This window comes from Heterodontus francisci, chromosome 5, assembly GCF_036365525.1.
Source record: "Heterodontus francisci isolate sHetFra1 chromosome 5, sHetFra1.hap1, whole genome shotgun sequence".
NCBI lineage: Eukaryota > Metazoa > Chordata > Chondrichthyes > Heterodontiformes > Heterodontidae > Heterodontus > Heterodontus francisci.
The window spans coordinates 2,418,283-2,438,672 of NC_090375.1; positions in this window are offsets into that span (position 1 = coordinate 2,418,283).

Genomic DNA, 20,390 nt, shown 5'->3' on the forward strand with positions numbered 1-20,390 from the left:
CAACATCCTTGTGAATCTTTTCTGCACCCTCTCGAGCTTCATCACATCTTTCCTGTAGTGCGGCGACCAGAACTGCACACAGTACTCCAAATGCGGCCTAACCAACGTTATATACAACTGTAACATGACGTCCCAACTCTTGTACTCAATGCCTCGGCCGATGAAGGCAAGCACGCCATACGCCTTCTTCACCACCCTGTCTACCTGTGTTGCCACTTTCAGGGAACTATGTACTTGCACCCCAAGGTCTCTCTGCTCAACAACACTCCCCAGGGCCCTGCCATTCACTGTAGATGTCCTACCCTGGTTTAACTTCCCAAAATGCATCACTTCACACTTGTCTGCGTGAAATTCCATTTGCCACTCCCTTGCCCACTTTCCCAGTTGATCTATATCCTGTTGTAACCTGAGACAACCTTCTTCACTCTCCACTATACCACCAATTTTGGTGTCATCTGCAAACTTCAAACTACAGACCCACAGCAATGTGGTTAACTCTGACATGCCCTCTGAAATGGCCTAGCAAGCCACTCAGTTGTACCGAACCGCTACCAAGTCAATAAAAAGGAATGAAACCGGACGGACCACCCGGCATCGACCTCGGCACCGGAAACGACAACGGCAAACCCAGCCCTGTCAACCCTGCAAAGTCCTCCTTACTAACATCTGGGGGCTTGTGCTAAAGTTGGGAGAGCTGTCACACAGACTAGTCAGCAACAGCCTGACATAGTCATACTCACGGAATCATACCTTACAGACAATGTCCCAGACACTGCCATCACCATCCCCGGGTATGTCCTGTCCCACTGGCAGGACAGACCCAGCAGAGGTGGCAGCACAGTGGTATACAGTAGGGAGGGAGTTGCCTTGGGAGTCCTCAACACCGACCACGGACCCCATGAAGTCTCATGGCATCAGGTCAAACATGGACAAGGAAATCTCCTGCTGATTACCACCTAATGCCCTCCCTCAGCTGATGAGTCAGTATTCCACCATGTTGAACACCACTTGGAGGAAGCACTGAGGGTGGAAAGGGCACAAAATGTACTCTGGGTGGGGGACTTCAATGTCCATCACTAAGAGTGGCTCGGTAGCACCACTACTGACCGAGCTGGCCGAGTCCTGAAGGACATAGCTGCCAGACTGGGTCTGAGGCAGTTGGTGGTGGAACCAACACGAGGGAAAAACATACTTGAACCTCGTCCTCACCAATCCTCCTGCTGCAGATGCTTCAGTCCATAACTGTATTGGTAGGAGTAACCACCGCACAGTCCTTGTGGAGACTAGGTCCCGTCATCACATTGAGGATACCGTCCATCGTGTTGTGTGGCACTATCACCGTGCTAAATGGGATAGATTTCGAACAGATCTAGCAATGCAAAACTGGGCATCCATGAGGCGCTGTGGGCCATCAGCAGCAGCAGAATTGTACTCAACCACAATCTGTAACCTCATGGCCCGGCATATCCCCCACTCTACCATTACCATCAAGCCAGGAGACCAACCCTGGTTCAATGAAGAGTGCAGGAGGGCATGCCAGGAGCAGCACCAGGCATACCTCAAAATGAGGTGTCAACCTGGTGAAACTACAACACAGGACTATCTGCGTGCCAAACTGCGTAAGCTGCATGCAATAGACAGAGCTAAGCGATCCCATAACCAACAGATCAGATCTAAGCTCTGCAGTCCTGTCACATCCAGCCATGAATGGTGGTGGACAATTAAACAACTAACAAGAGGAGGGGGCTCCACAAATATCCCCATCCTCAATGATGGGGGAGCCCAGCACATCAGTGCAAAAGTTAAGGTTGAAGCTTTTGCAACAATCTTCAGCCAGAAGTGCCGAATTGATGATCCATCTCGGCCTCCTCCTGAAGTCCCCAGCATCACAGATGCCAGACTTCAGCCAATTCGATTCACTCCGCGTGATATCAAGAAACGACTGAAGGCACTGGATACTGCAAAAGCTATGGGCCCTGACAATATTCCGGCAATAGTACTGAAGACCTATGCTCCAGAACTTGCCGCGCCCCGAGCCAAGCTGTTCCAGTACAGCTACAACACTGGCATCTGCCCTGCAATGTGGAAAATTGCCCAGGTATGTCCTGTGCACAAAAAGCAGGACAAGTCCAACCTGGCCAATTACTGCCCCATCAGCCTACTCTCAATCATCAGTAAAGTGATGGAAGGTGTCATCAACAGTGCCATCAAGCAGCACTTGTTTAGCAATAACCTGCTCAGTGACACTCAGTTTGGGTTCCGCCAGGGCCACTCAGCTCCGGACCTCATTGCAGCCTTGGTTCAAACATGGACAAAAGGGCTGAACTCAAGAGGTGAGGTGAGAGTGACTGCCCTTGACATCAAGGCAGCATTTGACCGAGTATGGCATCAAGGAGCCCTAGCAAAACTGAGGTCAATGGGAATCAGGGGGAAAACTCTCCGCTGGTTGGAGTCATACCTAGCGCAGAGGAAGATGGTTGTGGTTGTTGGAGGTCAATCATCTGAGCTCCAGGACATCACTGCAGGAGTTCCTCAGGGTAGTGTCCTCGGCCCAACCATCTTCAGCTGCTTCATCAATGACCTTCCTTCACTCATAAGGTCAGAAGTGGGGATGTTCGCTGATGATTGCACAATGTTCAGCACCATTCGTGATTCCTCAGATACTGAAGCAGTCCGTGTAGAAATGCAGCAAGACCTGGACAATATCCAGGCTCGGGCTGATAAGTGGCAAGTAACATTCGCACCACACAAGTGCCAGGCAATGACCATCTCCAACAAGAGAGAATCTAACCATCTCCCCTTGACATTCAACAGCATTACCATCGCTGAATCCCCCACTATCAACATCCTGGGGGCTACCATTGACCAGAAACTGAACTGGAGTCACTATATAAATACCGTGTCTACAAGAGCAGGTCAGTGGCTAGGAATCCTGTGTTGGATAATTGATCTCCTGACTCCCCAAAGCCTGTCCACCATCTACAAGGCACAAGTCAGGAGTGTGATGGAATACTCTCCACTTGCCTGGATGGGTGCAGCTCCAACAACACTCAAGAAGCTCGACACCATCCAGTAGAAAGCAGCCCGCTTGATTGGCACCCCATCCACAAACATTCACTCCCTCCACCACCGTCACACAGTAGCAGCAGTGTGTACCATCTACAAGATACACTGCAGCAATGCACCAAGGCTCCTTAGACAGCACCTTCCAAACCCGCAACCTCTACCAACTAGAAGGACAAGGGCAGCAAATGCATGGGAACACCACCACCTGCAAGTTCCCCTCCAAGTCACACACCATCCTGACTTGGAACTATATCACCGTTCCTTCACTGTCGCTGGGTCAAAATCCTGGAAGTCCCTTCCTAACAGCACTGTGGGTGTACCTACCCCACATGGACTGCAGCAGTTCAAGAAGGCAGCTCACCACCACCTTCTCAAGGGCAATTAGGGTTGGGCAATAAATGCTGGCCTGGCCAGCGACGCCCACATCCCATGAATGAATGAAAAAAAAACTTACTAATCATGCCCCCTACATTCACATTTGAGTCATTAATATATATGACAAACAACAGAGGGCCCAGCACCGATCCCTGCGGCACACCACTGGTCACCAGCCTCCAATCTGAAAAACAACCCTCCACTACCACCCTCTGCCTCCTATCACCAAGCCAATTTTGTATCCAATTTGCTAGCTCACCCTGGATCCCATGTGTTCGAACCTTCTGGACCAGCCGACCATGGGGGACCTTGTCAAAGGCCTTGCTAAAGTCCATGTAGACAACGTCCATCGCCCTGCCCTCGTCAATCCTCTTGGTCACCTCCTTGAAAAACTCAATCAAATTTGTGAGACATGATTTCCCACGCACAAAGCCATGCTGACTATCCCTAATCAGACCTTGCCTTTCCAGATGCATATAAATCCTGTCTCTTAGAATCCCTTCCAATAACTTTCCCACCACTGATGTAAGGCTCACCGGCCTGTAGTTCCCTGGCTTATCCCTGCTGCCCTTCTTAAATAAAGGCACAACATTAGCTATCCTCCAGTCTTCCGGTACCTCACCCGTGGCTAACGATGATACAAAAATCTCTGCCAGGGCCCCAGCAATCTCCTCCCTTGCTTCCCATAGCATCCTCGGATACACCTGGGCAGGCCTTGGGGATTTATCCACCTTAATGCGCTTCAAAACCTCCAACACCTCCTCCTTTGTAATGTTGATATGCTCCAGGATATCGCTGTTCCCTCCCTTGAACTCACTAGCTTCCATGACCTTCTCCACAGTAAATACAGACGAGAAATATTCATTTAAGACCTCGCCCATTTCCCGTGGCTCCACACATAGATTACCACACTGATCCTTAAAGGGACCTACTCTCTCCCGAGCTACCCTTTTACTTTTAATATACTTATCGAATATTTTAGGATTCTCCTTTATCTTATCTGCCAGGGAAATCTCATGGCCCCTTTTTGCCCTCCTAATTTTCTTAAGTGTAGTCCTACATCCCCTACACTCCTCGAGGGACTCGCTCGATCCCAGCTGCCTATACCTGACATATGCCTCCTTCTTTGTCCTGACCAGACCCTCAATATCACTCGTCAACCAAGGTTCCCTAAACTTGCCAGCCTTGCCCTTCAATCTAACAGGAACATTCCGGCCCTGAACTCTTCCTATCTCACTTTTAAAAGCCTCCCACTTGCCAGACGTCCCTTTACCTGTAAACAGCCTCTCCCGTTCAACTTTTGAGAGTTCCTGTCTGATGCCATCGAAATTAGCCTTCCCCCAATTTAGGACTTCAACCTGAGGACCAGTCCTATCCTTTTCTATAACTATCTTGAAGCTAATAGAGTTATGGTCACTGGTCCCAAAGTGCTCCCCCACTGACACATCAACCACTGCCCATCCTCATTTCCTAAGAGGAGGTCGAGTGTAGCCCCTTCTCTAGTAGGGCCATCCACATACTGCTTCAGAAAACTATCCTGGACACACTTAACAAATTCTTCCCCATCTGATCCCTTAGCACTAAGGCAGTCCCAGTCAATATTAGGAAAGTTAAAATTACCTACTATTACAACCCTATAATTCCTACACCTATCTGTGATTTCCCTACATATATGCTCCTCCACTTCCCTCTGACTATTGCGGGGCCTATAGTATAATCCCATCAAAGTGATCACCCCTTTCTTATTTCTAGGTTCTACCCATATGGCCTCACTGGACATTCCCCCCGGGATATCCTCTCTCAGTACTGACCTCCCTAAGGACACAGAAACATTGAGTCCTGTGCATGAGTGAGCCATTGGAGTGGCTGGTCATGGCTGTGGAGGTTTGTGAGTGGAAACTGGATTCCAAGGTGACTCTGGGCTCCTCTCCCATCCCTTTGTTAGCAAAGACACTCAGCACAGTGCAGAGAGGAGAGCAATGAGCCTTGTACAATGAGCTGCGAATCCAGAGCAGAGCCTTGTGCCGTTTCATTGTGAAGCTCATCATTGCCCTCTGGTGGTAATGTTTGAATTATCTCACAGTCCCCACCTGAGGCAGCGTGAGGATTCGGGAAGACGCAGAATGCAGGGAGGGTGGGAATGAAGGGTGGGAATGCAGGGTGGGAATGCAAGGGGAGAGTGGGAATGCAGGGGAGAGTGGGAATGCAGGGGGAGAGTGGGAATGCAGGGTGGGAATGCAGGGGGAGGGTGGGAATGCAGGGGGAGAGTGGGAATGCAGGGGGAGAGTGGGAATGCAGGGGGAGAGTGGGAATGCAGGGGAGAGTGGGAATGCAGGGGGAGGGTGGGAATGCAGGGGGAGAGTGGGAATGCAGGGGACAGTAGGAACGCAGGGTAGGAATGCAAGGGGAGAGTGGGAATGCAGGGGAGAGTGGGAATGCAGGGGGAGAGTGGGAATGCAGGGTGGGAATGCAGGGGGAGAGTGGGAATGCAGGGGGACGGTGGGAATGCAGGGAGACAGTGGGAATGCAGGGGAGAGTGGGAATGCAGGGGGAGGGTGGGAATGCAGGGGGAGAGTGGGAATGCAGGGTGGGAATGCAGGGGGAGAGTGGGAATGCAGGGGGAGGGTGGGAATGCAGGGGGAGAGTGGGAATGCAGGGGGAGAGTGGGAATGCAGGGGACAGTAGGAACGCAGGGTAGGAATGCAGGGGAGAGTGGGAATGCAGGGTGGGAATGCAGGGGGAGAGTGGGAATGCAGGGTGGGAATGCAGGGGGAGAGTGGGAATGCAGGGGAGGGTGGGAATGCAGGGGGAGAGTGGGAATGCAGGGGACAGTGGGAACGCAGGGGACAGTGGGAACGCAGGGTGGGAATGCAGGGGAGAGTGGGAATGCAGGGTGGGAATGCAAGGGGAGAGTGGGAATGCAGGGGGAGGGTGGGAATGCAGCGTTGGAATGCAGGGGAGAGTGGGAAGGCAGGGGGAGAGTGGGAATGCAGGGTGGGAATGCAGGTGGAGAGTGGGAATGCAGGGGGAGAGTGGGAATGCAGGGTGGGAATGCAGGGGGAGAGTGGGAATGCAGGGGGAGGGTGGGAATACAGGGGGAGAGTGGGAATGCAGGGGACAGTGGGAACGCAGGGTGGGAATGCAGGGGAGAGTGGGAACGCAGGGTGGGAATGCAGGGGGAGAGTGGGAATGCAGGGGGAGAGTGGGAATGCAGGGGGAGAGTGGGAATGCAGGGTGGAAATGCAGGGGAGAGTGGGAATGCAGGGGGAGAGTGGGAATGCAGGGGGAGAGTGGGAATGCAGGGGAGAGGTTTTTTTTAGAATTAGAACATTACAGCGCAGTACAGGCCCTTCGGCCCTCGATGTTGCGCCGACCTGTGAAACCATCTGACCTACACTATTCCATTTTCATCCATATGTCTATCCAATGACCACTTAAATGCCCTTAAAGTTGGCGAGTCTACTACTGTTGCAGGCAGGGCTTTCCACGCCCCTACTACTCTCTGAGTAAAGAAACTACCTCTGACATCTGTCCTATATCTATCACCCCTCAACTTAAAGCTATGTCCCCTCGTGTTTGCCATCACCATCCGAGGAAAAAGACTCTCACTATCCACCCTATCTAACCCTCTGATTATCTTATTTGTCTCTATTAAGTCACCTCTCCTCCTCCTTCTCTCCAACGAAAACAACCTCAAGTCCCTCAGCCTTTCCTCGTAAGACCTTCCCTCCATACCAGGCAACATCCTAGTAAATCTCCTCTGCACCCTTTCCAAAGCTTCCACATCCTTCCTGTAATGCGGTGACCAGAACTGCACGCAATACTCCAGGTGCGGTCTCACCAGAGTTCTGTACAGCTGCATCATGACCTCGTGGCTCCAAAACTCGATCCCCCTACTAATAAAAGCTAACACACCATATGCCTTCTTAACAGCCCTATTAACCTGGGTAGCAACCTTCAGGGATTTATGCACCTGGACACCAAGATCTCTCTGTTCATCTACACTACCAAGAATCTTCCCATTAGCCCAGTACTCTGCATTCCTGTTACTCCTTCCAAAGTGAATCACCTCACACTTTTCCGCATTAAACTCCATTTGCCATCTCTCAGCCCAGCTCTGCAGCCTATCTATGTCCCTCTGTACCCTACAACATCCTTCGGCACTATCCACAACTCCACCAACCTTAGTGTCATCCGCAAATTTACTAACCCACCCTTCTACACCCTCTTCCAGGTCATTTATAAAAATGAGAAACAGCAGTGGCCGCAAAACAGATCCTTGCGGTACACCACTAGTAACGAAACTCCAGGATGAACATTTGCCATCAACCACCACCCTCTGTCTTCTTTCAGCTAGCCAATTTCTGATCCAAAGCTCTAAATCACCTTCAACCCCATACTTCCGTATTTTCTGCAATAGCCTACCGTGGGGAACCTTATCAAACGCCTTACTGAAATCCATATACACCACATCCACTGCTTTACCCTCATCCACCTGTTTGGTCACCTTCTCGAAAAACTCAATAAGGTTTGTGAGGCACGACCTACCTTTCACAAAACCGTGCTGACTATCGCAAATGAACTTATTCTTTTCAAGATGATTATAAATCCTATCTCTTATAACCTTTTCCAACATTTTACCCACAACCGAAGTAAGGCTCACAGGTCTATAATTACCAGGGCTGTCTCTACTCCCCTTCTTGAACAAGGGGACAACATTTGCTATCCTCCAGTCTTCCGGCACTATTCCTGTCGACAATGACGACATAAAGATCAAGGACAAAGGCTCTGCAATCTCCTCCCTAGCTTCCCAGAGAATCCTAGGATAAATCCCATCTGGCCCAGGGGACTTATCTATTTTCACACTTTCCAAAATTGATAACACCTCCTCCTTGTGAACCTCAATCCCATCTAGCCTAGTAGTCTGAATCTCAGTATTCTCCTCGACAACATTTTCTTTCTCTACTGTAAATACAATAAATATTCATTTAACACTTCTCCTATCTCCTCTGATTCCACACACAACTTCCCACTACTATCCTTGATTGGCCCTAATCTAACTCTAGTCATTCTTTTATTCCTGATATACCTATAGAAAGCCTTAGGGTTTTCCCTGATCCTATCCGCCAATGACTTCTCGTGTCCTCTCCTTGCTCTTCTTAGCTCTCCCTTTAGATCCTTCCTGGCTAGCTTGTAACTCTCAAGCGCCCTAACTGAGCCTTCACGTCTCATCCTAACATAAGCCTTCTTCTTCCTCTTGACAAGCGCTTCAACTTCTTTAGTAAATCACGGCTCCCTAGCTCGACAACTTCCTCCCTGCCTCACAGGTACATACTTATCAAGGACACACAGTAGCTGCTCCTTGAATAAGCTCCACATTTCGATTGTTCCCATCCCCTGCAGTTTCCTTCCCCATCCTACGCATCCTAAATCTTGCCTAATCGCATCAAAATTTCCTTTCCCCCAGCTATAATTCTTGCCCTGCGGTATATACCTGTCCCTCCCCATCGCTAAGGTAAACCTAACCGAATTGTGATCACTATCACCAAAGTGCTCACCTACATCGAAATCTAACACCTGGCCGGGTTCATTACCCAGTACCAAATCCAATGTGGCATCGCCCCTGGTTGGCCTGTCTACATACTGTGTCAGAAAACCCTCCTGCACACACTGGACAAAAACTGACCCATCTAAAGTACTCGAACTATAGTATTTCCAGTCAATATTTGGAAAGTTAAAGTCCCCCATAACAACTACCCTGTTACTCTCGCCCCTGTCGAGAATCATCTTCGCTATCCTTTCCTCTACATCTCTGGAACTATTTGGAGGTCTATAAAAGACTCCCAACAGGGTGATCTCACCTCTCCTGTTTCTAACCTCGGCCCATACTACCTCCGTAGACGAGTCCTCAAACGTCCTTTCTGCCGCTGTAATACTCTCCTTGATTAACAATGCCACACCCCCCCCTCTTTTACCATCTTCTCTGTTCTTACTGAAACATCTAAATCCCGGAACCTGCAACATCCATTCCTGCCCCTGCTCGACCCATGTCTCCGAAATGGCCACAACATCGAGATCCCAGGTACCAACCCATGCTGCAAGCTCACCCACCTTATTCCGGATGCTCCTGGCGTTGAAGTAGACACACTTTAAACCAAGTTCTTGCTTGCCAGTGCCCTCTTGCGTCCTTGTAACCTTCTCCCCTACCTCACTACTCTCAACAGCCTGTACACTGGAACTACAATTTAGGTTCCCATTCCCCTGCTGAATTAGTTTAAACCCCCCCGAAGAGCACTAGCAAATCTCCCCCCCAGGATATTGGTACCCCTCTGGTTCAGGTGAAGACCATCCTGTTTGTAGAGGTCCCACCTACCCCAGAAAGAGCCCCAATTATCCAGGAAACCAAAACCCTCCCTCCTGCACCATCCCTGCAGCCACGTGTTCAACTCCTCTCTCTCCCTATTCCTCGCTTCGCTATCACGTGGCACGGGCAACAACCCAGAGATAACAACTCTGTTTGTTCTCGCTCTAAGCTTCCACTCTAGCTCCCTGAATTTCTGTCTTAAATCCCCATCTCTCTTCCTACCTATGTCGTTGGTGCCTATGTGGACCACGACTTGGGGCTGCTCCCCCTCCCCCTTAAGGATCCCAAAAACACGATCCGAGACATCACGTACCCTGGCACCTGGGAGGCAACACACCAACCTTGAGTCTCTCTCGTTCCCACAAAACCTCCTATCTATTCCCCTAACTATGGAGTCCCCAATGACTAATGTTCTGCTCCTCTTCCCCCTTCCCTTCTGAGCAACAGGGACAGACTCTGTGCCAGATACCTGTATCCCATTGCTTACCCCTGGTAAGTCGTCTCCCCCAACAGTATCCAAAACGGTATACCTGTTGTTGAGGGAAACGGCCACAGGGGATCCCTGCACTGCCTGCTGGTTCCCTCTCCTTCCCCTGACGGTAACCCATCTACCTACTTCTTTTACCTGAGGTGTGACTACCTCCCCATAACTCCTCTCAATAACCTCCTCCGCCTCCCGAATGATCCGAAGTTCATCCAGCTCCAGCTCCAGTTCCCTAACGCGGTTCTCGAGGAGCTGGAGTTGGGTGCACTTCCCACAGATGCAGTCAGCAGGGACACTCTTGGCGACCCTTACCTCCCACATTCTGCAGGAGGAACATACAACTGCCTTAACCTCCATTCCCACTATTCTAAATTCCCAGCAAATCTACTGAAAAACCAAAAACAAAAAGTCAAAACTTGTTAGGTTAGCAATCCAACGGACAGAACTTCTTAAATAAAAAGCTTACCTTATCAACACAACAGAGTCCTTTTTTTTGGTTAGAGGAGGAGGGTGGGTGGGAGACACTACACGTGTAGTGTCTCGGGTACAGCCACCACACAAATATATACTTTTTACTTACCCAGCAGTCCCCTGGTCCTCCGAAAACAAAAGGGAATTCACTTTTAAACTTTCACTGAAATGGGAATGCAGGGTGGGAATTCCAGGGGGAGGGTGGGAATGCAGGGGAGAGTGGGAATGCAGGGTGGGAATGCAGGGGAAGGGTGGGAATGCAGGGGAGAGTGGGAATGCAGGGTGGGAATGCAGGGGGAGAGTGGGAATGCAGGGGGAGAGTGGGAATGCAGGGTGGGAATGCAGGGGAGAGTGGGAAGGCAGGGTGGGAATGCAGGGGAGAGTGGGAATGCAGGGTGGGAATGCAGGGGAGAGTGGGAATGCAGGGTGGGAATGCAGGGGAAACGTGGGAATGCAGGGGAGAGTGGGAATGCAGGGTGGGAATGCAGGGGGAGAGTGGGAATGCAGGGGGAGAGTGGGAATGCAGGTTGGGAATGCAGGGGAGAGTGGGAATGCAGGGTGGGAATGCAGGGGAGAGTGGGAATGCAGGCTGGGAATGCAGGGGAAGGGTGGGAATGCAGGGGAGAGTGGGAATGCAGGGTGAGAGTGGGAATGCAGGGGGAGAGTGGGAATGCAGGGTGGGAATGCAGGGGGAGAGTGGGAATGCAGGGTGGGAATGCAGGGGAAGGGTGGGAATGCAGGGGAGAGTGGGAATGCAGGTTGGGAATGCAGGGGAGAGTGGGAATGCAGGGTGGGAATGCAGGGGAAGGGTAGGAATGCAGGGGAGAGTGGGAATGCAGGTTGGGAATGCAGGGGAGAGTGGGAATGCAGGGTGGGAATGCAGGGGGAGATTTCAGGGTCAGAGCGAATATGTGAGCGGATGCAGTTGTGATAATTTTGGGATAAAGTATATTGATCAATAAATAATTGATTTTTTTGTTTTAAACCTGCAAGAAAACCTGCCTGTGTCTGTTTATATGACAAATAAAACACAAAGGGGTTAAACCCTAATTAAAGAAAACACTTGTTGGGGTCAGGTGGGAGTTGAAGCGTGGGAACCACACAAACCCCCCTAACACAGGGCTGCAACAATTCCAAGATTCCAGTCATTTATATATGTTAAAAAAAGCAGTGGTCCCATTGGGGAACACCACAGTCTACCATCCTCCAGTCTGAAATACAACCATTTACTACAACGCACTGTTTTCTGTCCTTAAGCCAATTTTTAAAATCCAATTGGACCGCATTCCCTTCATCAATCTTCTCTGTTACTTCATCAAAAATTCAACTCGTTTAGTCAAGCATGATCTGCCTTTTACAAATCTGTGCTGGCTTTCCTTAATTAACTCAAACCTCTCGAAATGCCTGCTGATTTGTTTCTGTGATTACAGTTTCTAAAACCTTACCCACCATCTGAACATACCAATTAGGAGCAGGAGTAGGCCACTCAGCCCTTCAAGCCTGCTCTGCCATTCAATAAGATCATGGCTGAACTGATTACTCCACATTCCCACCTACCCCCCGATAACCTTCCACCCCCTTGCTTATTAAGAATCTATCTACCTCTGCCTTAAAAAAGACTCTGCTTCCACTGCCTTTTGAGGAAGAGAATTCCAAAGACTCACAACCCTCTGGGAGAAAACATTTCTCCTCATCTCTCTCTTATATGTACGACCCCTTATTTTTAAACAGTGACCCCTAGTTCTAGATTCTCCCACAAGGAGAAACATCCTTTCCACATCCACCCTGTCAAGACCCCTCAGGATCTTATATTTTTCAATCAAGTCGCCTCTTACTCTTCTAAACTCCAGTGGATACAAGCCTAGCCTGTCCAACCCACCCATTCCAGGTATTAGTCTAGTAAACCTTCTCTGAACTGCCTCCAGTGCATTTACATCCTTCCTTAAATAAGGAGACCAGTACTGTACACACTACTCCAGATGTGGTCTCACCAAGGCCCTCTATAACTGAAGCACAACCTCCCTACTTTTGTATTTAATTCCCCTCACGATAAACGATAACGTTCTATTATCGTTCCTAATTACGTGCTGTACCTACATACTAACCTTTTGCAATTCATGCACGAGGACACCCAGATCCCTCTGCATCTCAGAGCTCTGCAATCTCTCACCATTTAGATAATATGCTTCTTTTTTATTCTTCCTGCCAAAGTGGACAATTTCCCACTTTCCCACATTATACTCCATTTGCAAGGTCTTTGCCCACTCACTTAACCTATCTATATCCCTTTATGGCCCCCTTATATCCTCTTCACAAGTTACTTTCCAACCTATCTTTGTGTCATCAGCAAATTCAGCAACCATACCTTCGGTCCCTTCATCTAAGTCATTGATATAAATTGTAAAAAGTTGAGGCCCCAGCACAGATTCCTGTGACACACCACTCGTTACATCTTGCCAACCAGAAAATGACCCATTTATGCCCACTCTCTGTTCCCTGTTAGCTAGCCAATCCTCTATCCATGTCAATATGTTACCCCCTACACCATGAGCTTTTATTTTCTGCAATAAACTTTGATGTGGCACCTTATCAACCATGATTAACACCACTAATGATAGATTAACTGGCCTGTAGTTTCTAGGACTGTCCTTACGCCCTTTCTTGAATAAGCGTGTCACATACTGAAGCAGCCCGTATCCATATGCAGCTAGACCTGGACAACATCCAGGCATGGGCCGATAAGTGGCAAATAGCATTCGTGCCACATGTTAGGAACAAACGTTAGTGGGGGTTGTATATAGACCCCCAAACTGTAGTGGTGATGTTGGGAATGGCATTAAACAGGAAATTAGAGACACATGCAATAAAGGAACATCTGTAATTATGGGTGACATTAATCTGTATATAGATTGGGCAAATCAAATTAGTCACAATACAGTAGAGGAGAAATTCTTGGAGTGTATACGGGATGGTTTTCTGGACTAATACGTTGAGGAACCAACTAGAGAACAGGCCATCCTAGACTGGGTATTGTGTAATGAGAGAGGAATAATTGACAATCTAGTGGTGCGAGACCCCTTGGGGATGAGCGACCATAATATGATAGAATTCTTCATCAAGATGGAGAGTGACGTAGTTGATTCTGAGACTAGGGTCCTGAATGTTAGTAAAGAAAACTACAAAGGTATGATGCGCGAGTTGGCCATGACAGATTGGGAAACGTTACTTAAAGGGATGACGGTGGATAGACAATGGCAAACATTTAAAGAGTGTATGGATGAACTGCAACAATTGTTTATTCCTGTCTGGAACAAAAGTAAAACAGGAAAGGTAGCCAAACCATGGTTTACAAGGGAAATTAGAGATAGCATTAGATCCAAGGAAGAGGCATATAAATTTGCCAGGAAAAACAACAGACCTGAGGATTGGGAGCAGTTTAGAATTCAGCAAAGGAGGACCAAGGGATTGATTAAGAAGGGGAAAACAGAGTACGCGAGCAAGCTTGTGGGGAACATAAAAACTGACTGTAAAAGTTTCTATAGGTATGTGAAGAGAAAAAGATTGGTGAAGACAAATGTAGGTCCCTTACAGTCAGAAACAGGGGAATTTATTATGGGAAATAAAGAAATGGCTGACCAACTAAATGCATACTTTGGTTCTGTCTTCACAAAAGAGGACACAAATATCATACCAGAAATGTTGGGGAACACAGGGCTTAGTGAGAGAGAAAGGAACTGAAAGAAGTCAGTATTAGTAGAGAAATGGTGTTGGGGAAATTGATGGGATTGAAGGCTGATAAATCCCCAGGGCCTGATGGTATGCATCCCAGAGTACTTAAGGAAGTGGCCCGAAAAATAGTGGAGGCATTGGTGGTCATCTTCCAAGATTCTATAGACTCTGGAACAGTTCCTACAGATTGGAGGGTAGCTAATGAAACCCCACTATTTAAAAAAGGAGGTAGAGAGAAAGCAGGGAATTATAGACCAGTCAGCCTGACGTTGGTAGTGGGGAAAATTCTAGAGTTCATTATCAAAGATTTTATAGCAGAGCATTTAGAGAACAGTGGTAGAATCGGACAGAGTCAACATGGATTTACAAAAGGGAAATCATGCTTGACAAATCTACTAGAATTCTTCGAGGATGTAACTAGTAGAGTTGATGAGGGGGAGCCAGTGGATGTGGTTTATTTGGACTTTCAGAAGGCTTTCGACAAAGTCCCACATAAGAGATTAGCGTGTAAAATTAAAGCGCATGGGATTGGGGGTAGTGTATTGTGATGGATAGAAAATTGGTTGGCAGACAGGAAACAAAGAGTAGGAATAAATGGGTCTTTTTCCGAATGGCAGGCAGTGACTAATGGGGTACGGCAGGGATCGGTGCTCAGACCCCAGCTATTCACAATATATATTCATGATTTAGCTGAGGGAACTAAATGTAATATCTCCAAATTTTCACATTACACAAAACTGGGTGGGAGGATGAGTTGTGAGGAGGATGCAGAGAGGCTTCAGGGTGATTTGGACAAGTTGAGTGAGTGGGCTAATGCATGGCAGATGCAGTATAATGTGGATAAATGTGAGGTTATCCACTTTGGTAGCAAAAACAGGGAGGCAGATTATTATCTGAACGGCTATAAACTGAGAGGGGGGAATATGCAGAGAGACCTGGGTGTTCTCGTACACCAGTCACTGAAGGTAAGCATGCAGGTGCAACAGGAGAACAGCAGGTAAAAAAGGCAAATGGGATGTTGGCCTTCATAGCGAGAGGATTCGAGTACAGGAGCAGGGATGTCTTGCTGCAATTATATAGGGCCTTGATGAGGTCACACCTGGAATATTGTGTACAGTTTTGGTCTCCTTATCTGAGGAAGGATGTTCTTGCTATAGAGGGAGTGCAGCGAAGGTTTACCAGACTGATTCCTGGGATGGTGGGACTGTTGTATGAGGAGAGATTGAGTCGGTTAGGATTATATTCACTGGAGTTCAGAAGAGTGAGGGGGGATCTCATAGAAACCTATAAAATTCTAACAGGACTTGACAGGATAGATGCAGGAAGGATGTTCCCGATGGTGGGGGAGTCCAGAAACAGGGGTCATAGTCTGAGGATACGGGGTAAACCTTTCAGGACTGAGATTAAGAGAAATGTCTTCACCCAGAGAGTGGTGAGCCTGTGGAATTCACCACCACAGAAAGCAGTTCAGGCCAAAACATTGTATGTTTTCAAAAAGGAGTTAGATATAGCTCTTGGGTCTAAAGGGATCAAAGGGTATGGGGCGAAAGCCGGAACAGGCTACTGAGTTGGATGATCAGCCATGATCATAATGAATGGCGAAGCTGGCTCGAAGGGCCGAATGGCCTACTCCTGCTCCTATTTTCTATGTTTCTATGAATGTCAAGGGGAGATGGTTAGATTCTCTCTTGTTGGAGATGGTCATTGCCTGGCACTTGTGTGGTGCGAATGTTACTTGCCACTTATCAGCCTAAGGCTGGATATTGTCCAGGTCTTGCTGCATTTCTAGACGGACTGCTTCAGTATCTGACGAATCATGAATGGAGCTGAACATTGTGCAATCATCAGCGAACATTCTCACTTCTGACCTTATGAGTGAAGGAAGCAGCAGAATATGGTTGGGCCTCGGACACTACCCTGAGGAACTCCTGTAGTGATGTCCTGGAGCTCAGATGATTGACCTCCAACAACCACAACCATCTTCCTTTGCGCTAGGTATAACTCCAACCAGCGAAGGGTTTTCCCCCTGATTCCCATTGACTCCAGTTTTGCTCGGGCTCCTTGATGCCATACTCAGTCAAATGCTGCCTTGATGTCAAGGGCATTCACTCTCACCTCACCTCTTGAGTTCAGCTCTTTTGTCCATGTTTGAACCAAGGCTGTAATGAGGTCAGGAGCTGAGTGACCCTGGCGGAACCCAAACTGAGCGTCACTGAGCAGGTTATTGCTAAACAAGTGCCGCTTGATGGCACTGTTGATGACACCTTCCATCACTTTACTGATGATTGAGAGTAGGCTGATGGGGCGGTAATTGGCCGGGTTGGACTTGTCCTGCTTTTTGTGTACAGGACATACCTGGGCAATTTTCCACATTGCAGGGTAGATGCCAGTGTTGTAGCTGTACTGGAACAGCTTGGCTAGGGGTGTGGCAAGTTGTGGAGCACAGGTCTTCAGTACTATTGCTGGAATATTGTCAGGACCCATAGCTTTTGCAGTATCCAGTGCCTTCAGTTGTTTCTTGATATCACGCGGAGTGAATCGGATTGCCTTGAGTCTGGCATCTGTGATGCTGGGGACTTCAGGAGGAGGCCGAGATGGATCATCAATTCGGCACTTCTGGCTGAAGATTGTTGCAAATGCTTCAGCCTTATCTTTCGCACTGATATTCTGGGCTCCCCCATCATTGAGGATGGGGATATTTGTGGAGCCACCTCCTCCAGTTAGTTGTTTAATTGTCCACCACCATTCATGGCTGGATGTGACAGGACTGCAGAGCTTAGATCTGATCCATTGGTTATGGGATCGCTTAGCTCTGTCTATCGCATGCTGCTTATGCAGTTTGGGACGCAGATAGTCCTGTGTTGTAGCTTCACTGGGTTGACACCTCATTTTGAGGTATGCCTGGTGTTGCTCCTGGCATGCCCTCCTGCACTCTTCATTGAACCAGGTTTGGTCTCATGGCTTGATGGTAATGGTAGAGTGGGGGATATGCTGGGCCATGAGGTTACAGATTGTGGTTGAGTACAATTCTGCTGCTGCTGAAGGCCCACAGCACCTCATGGATGCCCAGTTTTGCATTGCTAGATCTGTTCGAAATCTATCCTATTTAGCACAGTGATCGTGCCAGACATCATGACGGACGGTATCCTCAATGTGAAGGCGGGACTTCGTCTCCACAAGGACTGTGCGGTGGTCACTCCTACCAATACTGTCATGGACAGAAACATCTGTGACAGGCAGATTGGTGAGGACGAGGTCGAGTATGTTATCCCCTCACCACCTGCTGCAGACCCAGTCTGGCAGTCATGTCCTTTAGGACTCGGCCAGCTCGGGCAGTAGTGGTGCTACTGAGCCACTCTTGGTGATGGACATTGAAGTCCCCCACTCAGAGTACATTTTGTGCCCTTGCCACCCTCAGTGCTTCCTCCAAGTGGTGTTCAAAATGGAGGAGTACTGAGTCATCAACTGAGGGAGGGCGGTAGGTGGTCATCAGCAGGAGGTTTCCTTGTCCATGTTTTACCTGATGCCATGAGACTTCATGGGGCCTGGAGTCAATGTTGAGGACTCCCAGGGCAACTCCCTCCTGACTGTATACCACTGTGCCGCCACCTCTGCTCGTTCAGTCCTGCCGCTGGGACAGGACATACCCGGGGATGGTGATGGCAGTGTCTGGGACATTGTCTGCAAGGTGTGATTCTGTGAGTATGAGAGTAGAGATTCAGAGTGGTAAGTATAAAAAAAACTTACCTCGGGGATTCTCGGAGCAGACTCGGGAGGGCGGAGTTCCAAAGCGGGAATTATAAAAAACTTATCTGGGAGATTCTCGGAGCAGACTCGGAGGGTGGAGTTCCAGACCACTAAGTATAAAAAACTTACCTCGGAGATTCAAGGAGCAGACTCGGGAGGGCGGAGTTCCAAAGCGGGAAGTATAAAAAACTTATCTGGGAGATTCTCGGAGCAGACTCGGAGGGTGGAGTTCCAGAGCACTAAGTATAAAAAACTTACCTCGGGGATTCTCGGAGCAGACTCGGAGGGCGGAGTTCCAGAGCGGTGAATATAAAAAACTTACCTCGGGGATTCTCGGAGCAGACTCGGAGGGTGGAGTTCCAGAGCGGTGAATATAAAAAACTTACCTCGGGGATTCTCGGAGCAGACTCGGAGGGCGGAGTTCCAGAGCGGAAAGTATAAAAAACTTACCTCGGGGATTCTCGGAGCAGACTCGGAGGGCGGAGTTCCAGAGCAGTAAGTGAAAAAAACTTACCTCGGGGATTCCCGGAGCAGACTCGGAGGTCGGAGTTCCAGAGCGCTGAATATAAAAAACTTACCTCGGGGATTCTCGGAGCAGACTCGGAGGGCGGAGTTCCAGAGCGGTGAGTATAAAAAACTTACCTCGGGGATTCTCGGAGCAGACTCGGAGGGCGGAGTTCCAGAGCGGTGAGTATAAAAAACTTACCTCGGGGATTCTCGGAGCAGACTCGGAGGGCGGAGTTCCAGAGCGGTGAATATAAAAAACTTACCTCGGGGATTCTCGGAGCAGACTCGGAGGGCGGAGTTCCAGAGCGGTGAATATAAAAAACTTACCTCGGGGATTCTCGGAGCAGACTCGGAGGGCGGAGTTCCAGAGCGGTGAATATAAAAAACTTACCTCGGGGATTCTCGGAGCAGACTCGGAGGGTGGAGTTCCAGAGCGGTAAGTATAAAAAACTTACCTCGGGGATTCTCGGAGCAGACTCGGAGGGCGGAGTTCCAGAGCGGTGAATATAAAAAACTTACCTCGGGGATTCTCGGAGAAGACTCGGAGGGTGGAGTTCCAGAGCGGTGAATATAAAAAACTTACCTCGGGGATTCTCGGAGAAGACTCGGAGGGTGGAGTTCCAGAGCGGTGAATATAAAAAACTTACCTCGGGGATTCTCGGAGCAGACTCGGAGGGCGGAGTTCCAGAGCGGTAAGTATAAAAAACTTACCTCGGAGATTCTCGGAGCAGACTCGGAGGGCGGAGTTCCAGAGCGGTAAGTATAAAAAACTTACCTCGGGGATTCTCGGAGCAGACTCGGAGGGTGGAGTTCCAGAGCGGTGAGTATAAAAAACTTACCTCGGGGATTCCCGGATCAGACTCGGAGGGCGGAGTTCCAGAGCGGTAAGTATAAAAAACTTACCTCGGGGATTCTCGGAGCAGACTCGGAGGGCGGAGTTCCAGAGCGGTAAGTATAAAAAACTTACCTCGGGGATTCTCGGAGCAGACTCGGAGGGCGGAGTTCCAGAGCGGTGAATATAAAAAACTTACCTCGGGGATTCTCGGAGCAGACTCGGAGGGTGGAGTTCCAGAGCGGTAAGTATAAAAAACTTACCTCGGGGATTCTCGGAGCAGACTCGGAGGGCGGAGTTCCAGAGCGGTGAATATAAAAAACTTACCTCGGGGATTCTCGGAGCAGACTCGGAGGGCGGAGTTCCAGAGCGGTGAATGTAAAAAACTTACCTCGGGGATTCTCGGAGCAGACTCGGAGGGTGGAGTTCCAGAGCGGTAAGTATAAAAAACTTACCTCGGGGATTCTCGGAGCAGACTCGGAGGGTGGAGTTCCAGAGCGGTAAGTATAAAAAACTTACCTCGGGGATTCTCGGAGCAGACTCGGAGGGTGGAGTTCCAGAGTGGTGAATATAAAAAACTTACCTCGGGGATTCTCGGAGCAGACTCGGAGGGTGGAGTTCCAGAGCGGTGAATATAAAAAACTTACCTCGGGGATTCTCGGAGCAGACTCGGAGGGCGGAGTTCCAGAGCGGTGAATATAAAAAACTTACCTCGGGGATTCTCGGAGCAGACTCGGAGGGTGGAGTTCCAGAGCGGTAAGTATAAAAAACTTACCTCGGGGATTCTCGGAGCAGACTCGGAGGGCGGAGTTCCA